The 19794-nt window shown below is 46.3% G+C and overlaps 1 long non-coding RNA gene across 2 annotated transcripts in view; it reads left to right on the forward strand.

Annotated features, from left to right (window-relative positions):
• Window positions 1-2640: 2640 nt before the first annotated feature.
• The window catches only part of LOC120977852, a 37833-nt gene continuing 20679 nt past the window's right edge, over window positions 2641-19794 (forward strand). Inside the window, exons 1-3 of one of the 2 annotated variants that reach the window (XR_005773978.1) lie at window positions 2641-2665; window positions 3008-3115; window positions 3819-3923. This is a non-coding gene — a long non-coding RNA (uncharacterized LOC120977852). Of the gene's footprint in view, window positions 2666-3007; window positions 3116-3818; window positions 3924-19794 lie in introns of those variants that run through there. The other variant, XR_005773977.1, reaches the window with a different exon arrangement.

The following is a 19794-nucleotide window of genomic DNA, read 5'->3' on the forward strand; positions in this document are numbered from 1 at the left end:
GACGGACGACCTTGTGTGGGGTGTCGAAGACCCCGAGGAGAAGTTAGCGCCTGAGGAAATTAACGTCTCCCATGTATAACTACCTGCTAAAGAGGTACCACGGGCATTCCCCGTGCCAGCTGGCACGGCGGAGGTCGTCGAAGTTTCCACTCCGCTGTACAGAAAGCATGGCTCATTTAAGGGACTCAACCCCCTGATTACCAAAGTGATAACAACCCGTGCATGCAATATGTGGGACTATTGCAGGGCCATAGAAGACTGGGCCATCAGAGTCTGGGACCGGCCTCAGCCCAGGGACCCTATCTTTGAGAGAAGGACCAGATTTGTGGTCTGATTTTCGATCAAGTAAGGGTCTGGATTTGTCCAAGGCAACGAGACTGGGCGGGAGCTATATGTGAATAGGCGCTCTGTAAAGCGGCCTTACTTGCCGCAGGCCTGCCACAGCCTCCACAAGGGGGACACGGTGGAATATACTCCCATGAAGTCCCTCCAAGGTCCGTTCGCGGTAGCTGTGGTCTGCCTGGAAAAGCCTTTGGTGCCCCTGACATCACCCATAGAATGGCCGGAAGACTCTAATGCTACACCCCGAGTGCGCTGTCTCCAACAGTCAGCAGATGGTGTATTCCGCTTCAGAGAGCGATCCCAACCAGAGCCGGAGCCACTCATACCAGGCCTACCTGCTCCCCCAGCACCTCTTCCGCAGCAGGCTTGTGTCTCCACTACCTCCATCACCATCAGTCCCACAGTCATTACCTACCAACTGCTGTGGAAGATGGAGGCAGCTATGAGGAGGGCAGCGCAAGATTCTCCACCAAGAGAGGAGAACTGTTTACCGGCCCCCATGAAGCCGGAAATTCTGGATCTATTTGGCCTGATTCTGGACCTCTCAAGCAGAAAATAGCAGCTTCTATCAAGAGGCGAGGAATTGATGGAGGGACTAGAACAGTTCAGAAGGAAAGGTGTAGGGTAAAAAATATACATAAACCTCTTAATTGTATGTATACTAATGCCAGAAGCCTGACTAACAAAACTGGGGAACTGGAATAAGTGATGTGTGAGGAGGACTATGACATAGTAGGAATAACTGAGACATGGCTGGATGATAGCTATGACTGGGCAGTTAATGTACAGGGTTACAGTCTGTTTAGAAAGGATCGCCAAAAACGGAGAGGGGCAGGGGTCTGCCTTTATGTAAAGTCCTGTCTAAAGCCCACAGTCCGAGAAGATACTAGTGAGGGACATGAACATGTAGAGTCAATGTGGGTAGAAATACATGGAGGCAAAAACAATAATAAAATACTAATAGGAGTTTACTATAAACCACCTAATATACCAGAGTCCACAGAAAATCTACTACTAAACGAGATAGACGAGGCGGCAGATCATAATGAGGTCGTTATTATGGGGGACTTCAACTACCCAGATATAGACTGGGAAACTGAAACCTGTACATCTCATAAAGGAAACAGGTTCTTGGCAATAACCAAAGACAATTACCTTTCCCAACTGGTTCAGGACCCGACTAGAGGGACGGCCATACTGGACTTAGTATTAACCAATAGACCTGACAGAATAAAAGATGTGCAGGTTGGGGGACACCTGGGAAATAGTGACCATAAAGTAATAACCTTCCAATTATCATTCAAAAGAGTGTCTCTTCAGGGAGGAACAAAAATACCAAACTTCAAAAAAGCTAAATTTAGCCAACTAAGAGATTTCATGCTCAAGAAGGATGAAGCAAGGTTCGTATGTTGAATAAATTATATGACGTAGCGGAGGGGTCGGCGCCGTTCATTTATTTATGAGGAGGCGTGCTGGGCTTAAAATTAAGGCGGGCTGGGGACTGCAGGAGGGCGTTACTGGGCTCTAGAGGAGAGGAATAACGCCCCTCTGGGCACCTTGAAGGTTCATTAGCATAAACAAAAAATTGCTTTTTTATCTAAATGACAACATGAATAAAAGAAAGAAGACCTTTGCTGGTAAGAAGTTAGTTTATTGAACATTGCAATGGTAACAGCTTAATATGCTCAAACTAGGTGACAGATTCCCTTTAAGCCTCATTCACATGTCAGTGTTTTGGTCAGTGATTTCCATCAGTGAATGTGGGCTAAAACCAGGATTGGAGCCTCCACAGACATAAGGTATAAGGGAAAGATCTGCACCCGTTCTGTGTTTAGAGCCGCACCTTGTTTTAACTCAAAATCACTGAGGGAAATCACTGACCGAACACTAACGTGTAAATGAGGCTTTAGAGTAATCCTGGGGGAAAGGGTACAGGAGCTGTGTGAGAATTACTCAACATCCAAGCGTGAGAACATCTTTCAGGGAACCCTCCTGATTCCTCCTGCACTGAAGATAGAGATGAGAGCAGAGAGGAGATAGAGAGGACTGTGCAGCTGTAACTGTATGGCCACACAGTTCTCACTATGATTCAGGCATGCCCTGCCCTATCTTTAAATGAAGCGGTGAAGATATTGACTTTTCCTGAGTAAAGCTAACTCCTACATATGCAAAGTAGCTCTTTAAAACCATGTACCCCTCCCCCTTCCCTTGCATGCATCATTGTATTTCATTGACCCTAAATTGGCGCACGCAGTTTCAACCTCCGTTCATCGAGACTGAGGAGTTAGGGCAAGCTAGGACCTCGTTTCAATGCCGCCAAAAGGTAAATGGATGTATTATATGAATGAATGAATTGGAGGACGGTTGGTTGGATGGATGGATAGATCATTGGATGGCAGAAAAATGGATTGATGGATGGGTAAATGTTGGTTGGTTGGATTTTGCTTGGTTGCATGTACGGATGGATAGTTGGATGGGAAGATTGATGGGCGGATGGATCAATGGTTGGTTGGGTGTGTGGATGAATGGAGGGATGGAGCACGGATCAACAGATAGATATTAGATAGATTTATAGGTGGATAGATAGATAATAGATAGATAGATGTAGCCACCCTTTCATATGTCCCTGTATTTCACTGACACTAAATTCTGTTTTCCACCACAGAACAAACTACCTCGGCGTGCCCGTATTTACCTTGTGTCCTCTGACACACAAGGAGAGGAGTCAAGGAGAGCCGGGACATTATCTGAAGGCTGCTGTTTTTGGAACAAGGTAAATGGATGGATGATTGGCTGGTTGGATCATCAGATGATAGATAAACGGATATATGGACGGATGGATGATTGGTTTCTGCTTGATTGGTTGTATGGATGGATTTATGCATGGATATTTTGATATCAAGGCTGATGAGTGGATAGACAAATTGATGAATATAGGGTTGGTTGGATGAATGGGGGATTGGTAGGAGGGTAGATGAATCCTTCCTGTACTCATTATACAGATAAGGACAGAGAAGGGATCAGGGTTGCCAACTGTCCAGAAATTTCTAGACAGTCCATACAAATAGGCAACTAGGCAACTGTCCGTGAAAAAAAATCTGTGTGTCAATGATTTTTTTTAAGGTTGTCGGTTCTTGTCTAAATTATTTTGGTGGTAATTATCGGCATTTTATAGCTCCCAGTAAATGCTGGTAATGAGTTCTTACCAGTATATTGAGCTATGGACATGTACTGCAGTGCTCTATCCAGTCTTTAATGGGAGGGTCTCAGGGAGTCTGTGCAGATGCAGAGTTTTCCTCAGTGAAGCTCCTAGATAGGCAAAGATGGCTGTTTTATGGCCTTTAAGAGGAGCTCTGAGAGTCTGTGATGCTTGCCCCTACATAGTCATGGGGGCTGTTTTAACCATGTAGCCTATCCCTTGCATAAGTCTCTGTATTTCACTTCCCCTAAATTCTGTTTTCCTCTCTACACCACAGATCAAACTACTGCTGCGGCACAACCGTGTTCACCCTGTGTCCTCTGAGGCAGAGGAGCCAGGAAGAGGCGAGACAACAACCAAATGCTGCCGTTCTAGGAACAAGGTAAATGGATGCATGATTGGATGGGTGAAATGGAGGATGGATGGCTGGTTGGATGGTAAATAAAATAATTGATGGATGATAGATGGATGGATAGTTAATATTTGCTTGGCTGGATGTATGGATGGAAGGGTGGATGGTAGGATGGATTGATGGATATTTGAATGGAAAGATTAATAGGTGGATGGATCGAAGGTTGGTTGGTTGGGTGGATGTATTGATGAGAGGATGAATGAATGTTTGGATTCATAAATGAGAGAAGGATAGAAGGATGGATAAACAGAATTATTAGATAGATGCCAAATCTTAAATTATAGTCCCCCCCCCCTTCTCTTGCATAAGTCCCTCTATTTCACTGGCCCTAAATTCTGCTTTCCTTTCTCCACCACAGACCAAACTACTTCGGAGCAACCGTATTCACCCCGTCATCTGAGGCAGAGGAACCAAGGAAAGTCAGGACATCATCTGAATACTGCCATTCTAGGAAAAAGGTAAATGGATGTATGATTGGATGGTTGATTGGTAGAATGGGTGGATGAATAGATGGTTGGGTTGTATGGAAGGACAGATGGTAGGTTTGATAGATGGACTTATACATTTAAATTTAATGATTAAAATCTGTACCTTTATGTCAGCCTTTACAATCTGTTATTCTGATCTGTCTGGGTCGCTCAGGCTTGTCAGAGTGCTGTATGGTGGTGACATGAAGGGGACATTTTCCTCTCATTCCCTCTTGTCAGCCGAGCCACCATTCACTCAAGATATATTATATTCAAGAAAACTTTGCCCTGCGCTAACATGTGTTTTCAGCGCAGTAATAATACCTGGAATGCAGGTAGATCTGGACAGCACACGATTCTGGCGCGCATCGCTGCGGTAAGGAGAAGTCTCCGGTAATCCAATATATAACGAAATCCTGGCACGCGCTGAGTTTCTCAATTGTTCTGCTCTTTTTATACAACTTGCCTAATAATTGTGCACACAGTGTAATGTGAGAAAACTGTAAATTGTTCTTGGTGTTTTTAATACAGGTGAATTACAGAACGATATTGCTGAAATGCGTAGCGATGAGGTATTAGTATGAAATCCCGGCAGGCGCTGAGATCCCAATTGTTATGCTCTTTTCAGGTTAAAGGTATACATCGAGAGGACGCATTTCGGCCCGTCCAGCCTTCATCATCTACTACAGAAATGTGATACACAGTCTATAATCACAGTTACAAAAGCCACGTGAAGTGACATCAAACGCCCAAACGGAGCGCTGTTAACAAGACACAAACCTGATAGAACCAAGTTTGTAGGAAGAACACATGGAATCAGGCCCAAACATAGGAAGAGAATGTGAGTTCTGTCTCTGAACAATCCTTAGTATATTATCACATCAAGGAAGGATACCGCAAACTTGTAATGGATCCATATATCCAGAGTATGTTACCTGGAGGAAGCTGCCTGAAAAGAAGTATATAACAAAATAAAATATCACTTTACGTCAACTGTGTAATCTCATATCCTCTATTAAGTCCCCTGGATTGTAATGTACTTAGTGTATGTATCCAATAAGCCTCTCTTCGCAGCAGATGGTTTTTCATATCACCGCCGCTTCTCCGTCTTTTCACCTGTTCCAGAACCAGGTTTTTCAGACTGTACCTGCAACCCCTTTGTCATGACATCTATTGACAGTATTTGATTACTCTTCGGGTAGCGCTTCCATAGGAGATTTACCTCACACTTTATCCGACCAGGAGTCTATTCAGAGTTCAGCATACAAGGACACGTGGGACGGAAATACATCGGCGGAGTGATCACGTGGAGCGCAAGCACCAAGCTCAGGGCGATAAAAATATTTAGAGAGGTAACATTCAGAGAGGTAACATATGTCTAAATATACTCAGCTTATTTAATGGAACGCAAAACTTACAAACTATATTTAAAGAGATGTTCTAATTAAAGAGACAATACTGCGATACTGCATATTACCGATAAATGACATCATCGATTAATGTGACTGCCTTCCAATAGGTGTTTTTTTTATCAACTATAGTAGTCACAACATAGATTGAGTATAACCATTATCTAAAGTGACTTTCCACCAAAAGAGGATAATACTACTCCAAAGGAAGCAGCATAACTTTTTTAGGATGTGAGCCGCAATTCTTAAATATCCTTGCAGCGGTGATGTCGGATGACTGTATGGGCGCTAATACCTGCCTTTATTATTCGTAGTGTTTGTTGCGCATGCAGCCACCAAACATCGCAACTGCAATATTCTTTTATTCATATTGTTATATTTGTTTTACATTTTAAATTTTTTTACATTATTGTATGGGGCTCATTTATTTTATTTTATATTACAGTATGTATTAAAGCATGTACTTTGTGTCACACCTTCTCTGATTGGTCCTAGATGTAGAGTGCCTGTCTTTATATAAGCTAAGAAAAGGTTTTCTGTTCGGGGCGGTCGACTTATGTTTGCAGATGCGGTCCCAAACTGATTGTATTGTTTCCCCAATGTATAACAGATCACAGGGACATTTAATAAGGTATATGACATTTGTGGAGTTACAGGTAAAACATCCTCTCACTTTGAAGGCTCTCCCTGTCTGAGCGCGGTAAAAGAACCCTCCCTCAATGATATGGGAACATTGGGCCCAGTACAAGCCCCGTAATGTTCCATTCCTCTGACCACTCAATGTGCTTTGCCATGAGACCAGTTTCATGCTCCCAATATCGGCATGGACTAGCTGGTCACGATAACTGGGATTACGCTTATTGCAGATTAAAGAGGTATTCTTAAATTCTTCTATTTTTGGATTAGATTTACCTGGAAGGGGCCAATGTCTGTAAACAATCTGCTCAAAGCGTGTGTTAAGAGGGTGAAATATGTCGATAAAGGCTATATGCGGGTTATCAGATTTTTTCTGTGTTTGTATTGTCTGCAAGGAATCCGTCTTAGCCGTTAATAGGACCTGTGATGGATATCCTCTTTGTATAAATCTATACATCATTTCTTCTACCCTCAGTTCCTGAAGCTCACAGACAGTTGGTCATAAGTTATGGTGAATTTCAAACCAGTACAAGCCATATTTAGTGGTTCAAAGAAGGTTCGCGGGGACTCTAGTGGCCTCGTCCATATGCAGAAAATGTCATCAGAAAATCTATTCCATAGCAATGAATGTGCCCTGAAGTGTGTATTATTGTAGACATGAGTTTCTTCAAATGATGACATAACTATATTTGCGTAGGAATGGGCCCCGTTCGAGCCCATGGCAGTCCCCTATTTCTGCAAGTAAGATACATCCACACACAAAAAAATTGTTCTCAAACAATACTATCTGCCACATTTTCATCAAAAACTCCTGTTGTACACCGGTGTAGTCACTAGTTTGTAATAGGGTAAATACAGCCTCCATACCTCCATCATGGTCTTTGGAGGTATAGAGACTCACCACATCAATTGTTACTAGCCAGCTGTCCTTTGGGACTATTCGTAATTCCTTTATTACATTTGAAAAATGTGACGTGTCCAAAAGGAAAGATGTAGTCTCTTTGACCAAATGTGTCAATTAGAGATGAGCGAATCGAAGTTGAAGAAGTGAAATTTGATCCGAATTTCAGGAAAAATTTGATTCGCACCGAATCCGAATTTCCTCACGCTTCGCGGTAATGAATCACATTTCTTTCTAAAATGGCTGCTGCTGTTAGGACATGGAGCAAGAAACTCTGGGAATGAGGGATCACCCACAATGCAATGCATGCAGCCAATCAGCAGCCAGCCAGCCCTGTGATGACACAGCCCTATAAATAACCTCAGCCATCTTGGATTCAGCCATTTTCCAGTGTACTTAGTGCAGGGAGAGACGTCAGCAGACGCTAGGGACAGTGGTAGAAAAGACTTTAAAAACTTTTATTTTGCTGTATAGAAGTTTAGGGAAGAGATAGGGAGGAATCATTCCACAGTATTAAAGCAGAACAGGGTTCAGTAGGGAAGTTTACAGCCTGGGTAATAGGAACACTCCTAGTACACCTTGCTGCACTGACTGCGGATCCAAAATGCCATTATACAGCTCTGTAATTCCAGCAAACCGTTCTTGTTATTGGGGGGCAAGTGCTGTTTGATGCAGCCATTAACAGGGTTTATTACAAGAAAATATTTATATATCTTATTTGCCCTTGTGCGGTGCACTTATATGTTCTAAAGCATTTTTGGGCTTGTATTAGTGGGGAAAAGGGCTTATTAGCCATTGTGTGGTGAAGTGAGAAAATTACAGCCCTTTTTGGCATGTATTAGTCGCAAAAGAAAAATGTATTTGCCGTTCAGCTGTGCAGTTATATATTCTAAAGCCTTTTGTGGTGTGTATAAGTAGAAAAAAATATGGGCCTATTTGCCTTTCAGCGGTGCAGTTATATGTTCTAAAGCCCTTTTTGGCATGTATTTGTGGCAATAAAATATATAATATTTGCCGCTCAGCGGTGCAGTTATATGTTCTAAAGCACTTTTTTGCATTAATTAGCGGCACAAAAAAAAGTATTTGCCGTTGTGTGGTGAAGTGAGAAAATTACAGCCCATTTTGGTGTGTATAAGTAGCAAAAAAATATATATTTGCCGTTCAGCGGTGCAGTTATATGTTCTAAAGCCCTTTTTTGCGTGTATTAGTGGCAAAAAAATATAATATTTGCCGTTCAGCAGTGCAGTTATATGTTCTAAAGCCTTTTGTGGAGTGTATAAGTGGAAAAAAGTGAAGGCCTATTTGCCGTTCAGCGGTGCAGTTATATGTTCTAAAGCCCTTTTTGGCGTGTATTAGTGGTAAAAAAAATATATATTATTTGCCATTCAGCAGTGCAGTTATATGTTAAAAAAGCCTTTTGTGGAGTGCATAAGTGGAAAAAAGTAAGGGCCTATTTGCTGTTATATGTACTTATATGCAGTTATATGTTCTAAAGCCCTTTTTGGCGTGTATTAGTGGAAAAAAAGGGCTTATTAGCCGTTGTGTGGTAAAGTGAGAAAATTACAGACTTTTTTGGGGAGTTTTAATTTCCTTTTTATTTATGTATTTGATCTAACAGTATGTCAGACAGAGAAGTGCCAGGCCCTGCATATGGGAGTGGCAGAGGCCTAAATGTTTCTGCCGCAGGCGCAGGTCGCAGCAGAGTAAGCGGGCGTGGCAGCAGGAGTCGCAGCGAGAAGCCTGAGCTACCAGTGTCATCTAGCGGTCGTGTCTTGACCAGCAACCCAGCGGTTCTTGAATTGTTGACTCGGTCATCCACTACGTCCCAAGTAACATCAGACACCCCCAGCCAAGAGTCAGTGGGTTCGTCAGACACAACCCTTAGTTGGCATGGCCCGGAAGCAGGCACAGGGTCCTCACCCGTCCTCAACCTGCCTCTGTCCTTTTCTTTTCCCTCAGCCAGAGAAGTATTATATGCTGCAGGCTCAGCTCCACTATACAGTAAGGACAAGCTACTAGAGGACAGTCAGCAACTACTAGCCAGCCAAGATGTGGAGGAGACATCCGCCGCTTCCTCCGGTAGGCGGGAAAGTAGTGTTGAGGAGAGTGGCGTTGGAGCTGGTATTGCAAGCAGTCAGGCTCCTCACCCAGAGACCATTGAGGAGGACATAAGTGACGTGCAGACAGTACTCGATGATAATGATGTAGCTGATCGCACTTGGGAGCTGGGTGAATTAGAGGCTTCGTCATCATTATTTGGGGAAGAGGGTGGCAGCTTGCCCATGAGGCAGCGTCGAAGCCAGCAAGTCGCTAGATTGGCTGGGAGTCAGCAGGGTGGCAGCAGTGGGAGGTCGGGAGCCAAACGTGCCAGGGGTAGATAACCCGCTTCGCAGGAGCATACCTGCCCGGAAAGTGGTGGTGCAGGGGTTCACGGAAGCAGCGGCGGTATCAGTCAGTCAGTGCGGAGTGTTTAGGGTAAAATCACCTACCCAGCAGTGTGGCACCATAAAGTGGCCTGGGAGAACTGTGGCTCCGCTGTGATGGTCCAGCCTGCCGCAGCAACCACTGCATCACCCAGTGGCACTCACCCGATTTCAGGCAGTTAAGGCTCCACCACCTCAGCCGAAGGGAGCTGTCTGTCCTTCCCATCATCTGCTGGTCTTGATGCTCCTCCTCCTACTCCTCCTCAGTCATTCCGTCAGCAATCAATCACCAAAGTGATTGCCAAGAGACAACAAAATGCGTGCACTCGTCCAACGACGCAGAAGCTGAATGTGCTCCTGGCCAAGTTGCTGGTGCTGCAGTCCGTCCTTTTCCAAGTGGTGGACTCTGCACCTTTGAGAGAACTGATGGCTTGTGCCGAGCCAAGGTGGAGAGTCCCAAGCCGTCATTTCTTTGTCAAAAAGGCAGTACTAGCCCTGCACACATATGTAAAACAGAAGGTGGGCCAGTCCTTGAGCCTGTCAGTGTCTGCCAAAAGGAACGGCAGCACCGACGCGTGGAGATGTAACTGCGGTCAGGGACAATACATGTCCTTTACGGCCCACTTGGTGAATGTTGTTCCTGCTCAGTCAAACCAGCGACTTTGCCAGGTGAAGTCGCTTCCGCCTCCAAGTTCTCAAGCCGTTGGTCCTGTGACAATGTCCGCCTCTGCCTTCTCATCCTCCACTGTGTCCTCATCCTCCACTGTGTCCTCAGCCTCCACTGCAGGGACAATTCACAGTGCCCCTCCAGCATACCACATGTGCAGGGCACGGCGGTGTCACGCTGTTCTGCACCTCATTTGCCTGGGCGAAATGAATTACACACGGGAGGAACTGCTCCGTGTCCTTCATCAAGAAATTGAATCCTGGCTTTCTCTGCGACAACTCAAAATCGGAACCATGGTGACCGACAATGGGAAGAACATGGTGTTGGCGCTGCGTCAAGGAGGGCTGAGCCATGAGCCCTGCATGGCACACGTGTTTAATCTGGTTGTCAAGCGGTTCCTCAAGTCTACCACCTATCTGCAAGACATCCTAAAAATTGCCAGGAAACTTTGCATGCACTTCATCTACTCGTACACCGCAAAGCACACCCTCCTTGAGCTGCAGCAGCAGAATGGCATCCTCCAACATAGGCTGACATGCAACGTTTCCACCTGTTGGAATTCCACCGTCCATATGTTGGACCGACTATACGAACAGAGAAAGGCCATAAACGATTTCTTGATGATCCAAGCGGACAGGAGTACTCCCCTGTGTAACTTCGATGTCAGCCAGTGCCAGCTCATGAGTGACACCTACCATTTGCTCAGGCCCTTTGAGGAGGCCACATTATTTTCAGTCGCCAGACTACTGGATGAACAATGTTATTCCACTGCTTCATGTCCTGGAACAGATGCTGGTTAATCTGGCTGGTCAGGGGACAGAGACGTGGCGCCTAGATCTCACAGCCACATGGGCCCTGTGGGGGCTGAACTGGAGGAGGACATTGGAGCACAAACAATGTGTAGCAAAATGGGTGGTTTTTCTACACAGGTGACAGGAGAGGAGGAGCAGGAGCAGCCAGAGGAGCTATAGGGCGATGAGGAAGATAAGGTAGAGGACCCAGACACACCGTGGCAGTATGCAGTAGAGATGGAGGCAGGGAGTCCCTCCGAGTCACTTGCACAAATTGCCAGATTCATGGTTATGGCTCTAGACCAGGTTGAACCCTCGCTACTGGGGGCCTTTTTTACCCGCTGAGAGGGAGGATAAACTGAACTACTATAGAGACATCCTATGTAGTCAGTTGGCTGCTGCCTATCTGCGCCATCGTCCATCCTCTTGCAGGTCTGACCAGGGGCGTCCTCTGCACTTACGTTCCAATGCCATGGCTGCTGTGGCAGGGTGGGGGTGGGGGTAGGAGCACTTCCTGCTCCATCAGCAGCAACTTGAGTCTAGAGCCGCTGATGAGCAGCTTTCTACACCCGCCTAGTGAAGAAACTGCTTGCCAGCAGCAGCAAGACCTGAAGCAGGACCTAAACCAGCAGGTGGTGGCATACTTGGACAGCACCCTGTCACCCCACATTTAAGATCCGCTGGAATACTGGGCAGCCAAACTGGATTTGTGGCTGTAACTGGCAGAGTTTGCCCTGTAGAAGCTGTCCTGCCCGGCCAGTAGTGTGGCATCAGAGCAGGTATTTAGTGCAGTGGGGCCATAGTTACCCCAAGAAGAACTCATCTGTCCACCCAAAATGTAAAGAGACTAACCTTTGTCAAGATGAATCATGCGTGGATCAGCCAGGATTTCCACCCACCAATGCCTGATGCATCAGACTAGATCATCCATGGTACCACACCAACACTTTGACAAAAGAGACCGGTTTCTTCTGGCTACCTGCCTCAGCCACTATTCTGATGCTGCCACCCACCTGATGCCACACATCTGATGCCAAGTGCTCCTTCTTTCACCCACCATCTTTAGCTGGTACTGGTATTGCCACCCACCTCCCCACTCTATCACCGGGTAACTCTCTGGTCTCCTAATGCTGCTGCCATCTCCACACTATATCACCTTGCCATTCCGTGGTCTCCTGATGCTGATGCTGCTTCTGCCACATGCACACTCTGTCATTGTGCCACTCTGTGGCCTCCTCCTAATGTTGCTGCTTCTGCCACATGCACACTCTGTCATTGTGCCACTCTGTGGCCTCCTCCTAATGTTGCTGCTTCTACCACCTCCAGACTCTGTCATTGTTCCACTCTGTGGCCTCCTGATACCACCTCCCCAATGTAATTGTGCCACCCTGTGGCCTCCTCCTGATGCTGCTGCATCTGCCATCTCCACACTCTGTCATTGTGTCACTCTGTGGCCTCCTGATGCTGGTGCCACCTCCACATTATGTCACCTTGCCACTTTGTGGTCTACTGATGCTGCTGCCACCTCTACACTATGTCACCTTGCCACTCTGTGGTCTCCTGATGCTGCTGCCACGTCCACACTATGTCACCTTGCTACTCTGTGGTCTCCTGATGCTGCTGCCACGTCCACACTATGTCACCTTGCTACTCTGTGGTCTCCTGATGCTGCTGCCACCTCCACACTATGTCACCTTGCCACTCTGTTGTCTCCTGATGCTGCTACCACCTCCACACTATGTCACCTTGCCACTCTGTGGTCTCCTGATGCTGCTGCTACCTCAAAACTATGTCACCTTGCCACTCTGTGGCCTCCTGATGCTGCTGCTGCCACCTCCACGCTGTCATTGTGCCACTCCGTGGTCTCCTCCTGATGCTGCTGCTGCCACCTTCACTCTGTCATTGTGCCACCCTGTGGCCTCCTCCTGTCGCTGCTGCTTCTGCCACCTCCACACTCTGTCATTGTGCCACCATGTGGCCTCCTGATGCTGCTGCCACCTCCACACTATGTCACCTTGCCAATCTGTGGTCTCCTGATGTTTCTGCCACGTCCACACTATGTTACCTTGCTACTCTGTGGTCTCCTGATGCTGCTGCCACCTCCACACTATGTCACCTTGCCATTCTGTGGTCTCCTGATGCTGATGCTGCTTCTGCCACCTGCACACTCTGTCATTGTGCCACTCTGTGGCCTCCTCCAAATGTTATTGCTTCTACCACCTCCAGACTCTGTCATTGTTCCACTCTGTGGCCTCCTGATACCACCTCCCCACTTTCATTGTGCCACCCTGTGGCCTCCTCCTGATGCTGCTGCCACCTCCACGCTCTGTCATTGTGCCACTCTGTGGCCTCCTGATGTTGCTACCACCTCCACACTATGTCACCTTGCCACGCTGTGGTCTCCTGATGCTGCTGCCACCTCCACACTATGTCACCTTGCCACTCTGTGGTCTCCTGATGCTGCTGCTACCTCAACACTATGTCACCTTGCCACTCTGTGGCCTCCTGATGCTGCTGCTGCCACCTCCACGCTGTCATTGTGCCACCCTGTGGCCTCCTCCTGTCGCTGCTGCTCCTGCCACCTCCACACTCTGTCATTGTGCCACCATGTGGCCTCCTGATGCTGCTGCCACCTCCACACTATCATTGTGCCACACTGTGGCCTCCTTTTGATGCTGCTGCCACCTCCCCACTGTCATTGTGCCACCCTGTGGCCTCCTCCTGATGCTGCTGCCTCCTCCACACTCAGTCACTGTGCCACTCTGTAGTCTCCTCATGCTGCTGCTGCCACCTCCACACTATCATTGTGCCACACTGTGGCCTTCTCCCGATGCTGCTGCCACCACCTCCACACTCTGTCATTTTGCCAGTCTGTGGCCTCCTGATGCTGCTAAATAAAAAAATATAGTAAGCAGTACTACACACCCGCTATGGGGTAAATCAAATCAAAAATTCAGGTACCAGGTATAGTGGTCCAGGATGGTGCCAGCAGAAGGAGATCCAGGCTACGGGTCCCTTGAGATGGTAGAATATATAAATATCCACAGCACTCTTCAATTTGTGGAAAAATCTGGTTCTTTTATTCAGTCATCTGACTGAATAAAAGAACCGGAATTTTGCACAAATTGAAGAGTGCATTGGATATTTATATATTCTACCATCTCAAGGGATGCACAAAGGATCCTGTAACAGCTGTAAGGCCTACATGACATGGTCCCTATTTTGCATCAGAATTGGCTAATGATTTGGTAGCCAAAAGCAGGAGTGGGTACAAAACACAGAAGACAAGCAAATATTCCATTCACATATCATCTCTGTTTTGAATACAACTGCTGTTTTTTTGGGCATTAGCAATACTGATGGATTACTGACCAAATGCCGACCGAGTGAAGGTGGATGCTCCACAGACAGGATCAGTTTTTTGGGGGTTATTATTCTGACGGAACAGACAAAGGGCAAAATAATCAGTGACGTCAACAAAAACTTACTGCTGACACCCTCTACACTCTGTTGGGGGGCTCTATTTGTACAAGCTTTTAATAGAACAGATTCTGTAGACATCTATGTGGAATCAGCTGCCGACGGTGTACAAGGAGTGCGCTTCTTCTTGATGCTTACATTGACTTGTAAAGCTGAGTTCACACTTGAGTTATTTGGTCAGTTTTGGCCCCGTGACTGCCCAAATAAGTGAAGTGTGCAGTGATTCTAAGAGTGACGCCTGTCATCTACATGTCATACTGACACAGTATTGTTTCACTACCACAGCAGACAGGCACAGTGTTATTATACACTACTATAAAGGCTCTATGCAGCCAAGAAATAGACGTTTTATAAAGTGATTTGCTGCCAATAAATTTGGGTCAAACCAAATGTATTTATTTTTATTCGGCAGATCGGCCGAATCGAATTTTTGAGAAATTCGCTCATATCTAGTGTCAATGCTTTCTCTAAAACCACAGATAAAGGAGATGCCACTATCGAGCGTCCTGAACAACTTGCTGTTGGTCAATCCAAAATGTTAATAAACATCAAGCCTTAATATTTAAGAAAGTGAAAGTCAGATTTTGGTTTTCTTAGGCGAATATCTGTGCGTGCAGAATTATTATGTAACTAAATAAAAAAGGGACATTTTTTATATCATGTGTTTATTTTGATCTGTTAAAGTGACAATAATGAACAAACAAAGCAAACTTTACAAATAAAGATTTCTGACATTTCAAAAAAAATAAAAAATGAGTTACCAGTATAGTCCCCTTTCTTTTCAGTAACAGTCATAAGCCTTCCATCCATGGAGTCTGTCAGGTTTGGAGAGCAACTGACCAGGTAGGGAGGGTGATATGGGACTGCGGGTGTAGTCCCCTCGGTGTAGTTCCGAAGAAGGAACCAGGTAAGTTCCTTTTGATTCATCATCTCTCCCATTTGAAAGGGACCTCGGTTAACGATGCCATCCCAGCGGAGAATGCCTCGGTGTCCTATGTTTCCTTTGATAAGGCAGTTGCCCAGGTCAGAAAGGCGGGTCGTGGGGCCCTTTTGGCAAAAATCACATATTGAGTCTGCTTTTCGTCTCCTTCCGGTTCACCTAGACTGTTATTATTTGTTGGGTTGCTATGTCGACGGCCTTTATTTCTACGATACTTGCCTCCCCATGGGTTGCTCCATATCCTGCCATTATTTTGAAATGTTTAGTACTTTCCTTGAGTGGGTTGTTCGTTATGAAAACAGTTCCCGATCATTTATTCACTATTTGGAAGTTTTTTTATTTGTTGCCCCGTATTCAGGTGACGCCTGTCGCTTCCTCCTGAATACTTTCCTCCAACTTCAGCGTTCCAGTGTTCCCTGATAAGACGGAGGGTTCCTTAACTTGCCTCTCTTTCCTGGGTATTGAGATTTATATGGTGGCCATGTTTTTTCGTCTGCCAGTGGACAAATTGTCGAAGTTGTTAGAAATGATCGAAGGTTTTCTTTTAGCAACGAAGGTTACTCTGCATCAAATGCGTTCCCTTATGGGTTTATTGGTTTTTGCCTGCAGGGTTATGCCGATGGGCAGGGTTTTTTCTCATCATCTGTCGCTTGCTACACGAGGCGTTAAGTCTCCACGCCACCATATCTGTGTGACAAAATCGATGAAGGCCGAATTACATGTATGGCGGGAATTTTTAATCATCCTACAACAGTCACACGTGATTGTTGTCTGCCATGTCGACCAATTCTGAGCTTTTCTTGTTCACAGATGACTGGGGTTCCAGTGGCGTTTTCAGTAACTCCTGGTGAGCATCTCGGTGGCCGGAGTCTTGGTCATCGTCTGGTCTTTGCAGGAATTTAACGCTATTAGAACTTTTTCCTATTATAGTGGCGGTGGAAGTCTGGGGACATCAGTTTGCTAATCATCATATATGCTTCTGGACGGATAATTTGAGCGTTGTGCATTGCATTAATAGTCTGTCTTCTTCGTCCTTACTGGTCCTCGGCCTTTTGCGGCATTTAGTGTTACGATGTCTCGTATTTAACATCTTCTTCAGATCCCGCCATGTTCCCGGATCCTCTAATCTTATTGCTGATGCTCTTTCTCGTTGTCATTGGCAGGAGTTTCGGGCCCTCCTTCCGGGAGCTGGTGGACAGCAGTTACTGTCATTGATCTCTTCTTCAGTTATCCCAGCAACTTGGAGAGCACACAGTAAGGCCTGAGATGAACGGCTAGAAGATGCTGGGACTCGGAATGTGAGTCACGATGACGCAAGACTAGAAATTATGGCAGAGCTATTATTGCGCTTGCGGGCTTTAGGGGTCTCAGCGAAGGTTGCTCAACGGCGTATGTCTGGGGTTGCCTTTAATTTTTGTCTTCTTGGATGGTGCGACATCACGAAACACTTTTTGATTACGCAGGCGTTGCGGGGTTAGTGAAAAGAAGGCGTCCGCTCGGAATGTTGGTGGCCGATTTCGTACCAGTTCCTTTTCGTCGTGTCCTTCCATTCCCCTTTTATCTTTCAGCTTCAGCCTCGCTTTTTTCAGTGCCCTCCGCATTGGCAAGCTACTACCTCCTTCGCGCCATAAGCCAGGAGGCCTTCTCTTCAATGATGTATCGACCGGTAACGAGGCAGTAAAAGTCAGCATTCGACTCTCCAAAACAGACATGTTTGGCAAGGTAGTGTGCATCCCGCTCCACCTGATTTCAGGTCCCTCTTGCCCAGTTTGATTAGTGATGGACTACAGGGCCTTGCACCCAGGCGGAAGTAGTTTTTTTGGTTCACCAAGACTGCCCTCCTCTCACAAGGTTTCAATTCACTGCTATTCTCAATCGCTGTCTCTCAGCCGTCGGTTTTGAACCTCGAGATTTCGGAACACATTCGTTCTGTATCGGTGAGGCGGCCAGGGTGGGCCTTTCTGGAGATGACGTTACTCGAATTGGTCGGTGGCGCTCAAGTTGTTTTGCGAGCTATGTCCAGCCAGACCTCTTGCCGGTAAGTAAATTCTCGTGTTTTATATTGTTTAAAAAAAAAATTGTTTCAAGTTATAGAGATGTTTATGCTCAATTTTACAGGGGCTCCACGTCCAGCCGTCTGGATCATCGGTCATTCCAATGTCTTCTGGGCAGCCCAGGGAGCCGACTGCAGGCCAGGTGGCCGGACCCTGGGCTTTCGTGAGGTCGACATGTTCTGGCGGGGTATTTGGGGTCTTCGGTGGTCTTAGGTTCTTCCCGAAGTGGTGGAGATCTGCGTTATTGATTCACATCTGCTGTTCTCTAGAGCAGCCTGCCGGAATTCACTGGATCCGCCACTGCTGGATGCAGACAGAATGCCCGCCAGCCCCATTAACTATAATAAGGTTCGTCAGAGATCCGGCCACAATCTGGCAAAAATGCAGAGAATCAGCGGGACACAGACCTCTGGACGCTGCCGTTTGTGCCTGGCCGATTCCTTGCATTTTCTGCTGGATCAGGTGGCCGGATTCTAGTGCCACAGAAAGTAGCCTTACCCTGTATGTTTTGTATTTTATTGCATTTATTTATTAGGGCAAGGGAACGCATGGGAGCATGACATGCTCCGATGCTAACATCAGGGGGGCTGCCTGGGAGAAAATATGGGTATGTCTGGGTTCAGATATGAACCCGGACAACCCCTTTAACAAGGACTTGACATTTAAAGTGCGAGCTGAGAAGCTTCACAACTAATTCAAGCCAGGCTGGTGTTTATTCAGGAGAAATACTAAGGCATGTGCTATTTGACCGGTTGTTGGGGAAGGGAATTATTATAGCAAGGAATCAAAAAGATTGTAAGCCGTTGTGCTGTACCGCAGGCTAGTCCGCATCACGCACCAAATAATTGTTCCTGATTCTAGGATAATAACAGGTAAGGCGTGGCTGTAAATTACCGCTCTTACCTCCAGCATCCACCGGAGGGCGCCGCACTGTACAGCACAAGGGTCTCAGCCTCCTGGCTGGGTGTATGTAAATTTATTCATGGTCACATTCATTAACACGGTTAAGTAAAATACGGTTTTCGTAAAACTGGTGTTGGAGTCGCTTTCCTCCTTCTTGACTTCGCTGTATCCTGGGGAGCCCACCCCGGTGCACGGCTTACACAGCCACGATGTCATCTACCTGGCTGCAGTGACGACATTCCATATACACAGATACTTCAAATATGGCTGGCTGGGATTGCTGGTACTTGTTGTGCTAGCCCTGGGAAGTGATAACGATGCCTGACTGTGGCCAATAACCGATCATACAGCGAGCCTGTGTCATGTGTTCCTGATCACGCCCCTGGCTCTTTACTGAACGCTATTGTCGTTTCCACCTCAATAAAGCGTCACTATTTTATTAGATATTCATGTGTGTGGTTCCAGAAGGTAATAACATATAAGAATCTGGCAGGTGTTATTAGGCCCCACCCAGAAAAGCACCTGGTTACCATGGAAACCCTGTTCCATGATGTCATAAACACTACTGTGATGTCATCGCTGCTATATAAAGCCGGGTGTCGCCCAGAATGCTCTGAGGGTTGTATAGGAGAGAAGGAGAGTGGAATTTGGAGACTTTGCTGTTGTTTTTTGCTGACGTCATATGGAGAGATTTCTTGTAAGTAGGTTTTATTTCCTGGTATTAGGATTATTATATTATTACTGCTGAGATTTCCAGAGATTAATACAGTCCTGTATTGTAATGTAGAGCGAGGAGAGAACTGAGGAGGATTGTAGATGGTCCACAGAACTGTGTGTCCAGGGACAGGAATACGATTTCCAGATGTTGTATTTGCCCCCAGACCCCTCTCCCTGCACCCAGAGCATAGTGACCCGCAGTCCTGAACTTGCAGAGACAGTCCCTGCATATTCAGGCTGCGCTGGGCTAAAATGGGCGGGGCTAAACCGGCGGTCCTGCTCTGTTCGGGGGCCTATTTCTCCCAAATTTACCATCCGCAAATTGTAAGTCTGCCAGAGGAGTCAAAAAGGGTAAAATGATAAGAAAATATGAAGTCTGTTTGCTTGATTTCCACAGTTCAGTTTTTCTCCACCGTCTGTCACCTGGTTACCATGGTAACAGTCATTGCCCAT

Source organism: Bufo bufo, chromosome 8, assembly GCF_905171765.1.
Source record: "Bufo bufo chromosome 8, aBufBuf1.1, whole genome shotgun sequence".
NCBI lineage: Eukaryota > Metazoa > Chordata > Amphibia > Anura > Bufonidae > Bufo > Bufo bufo.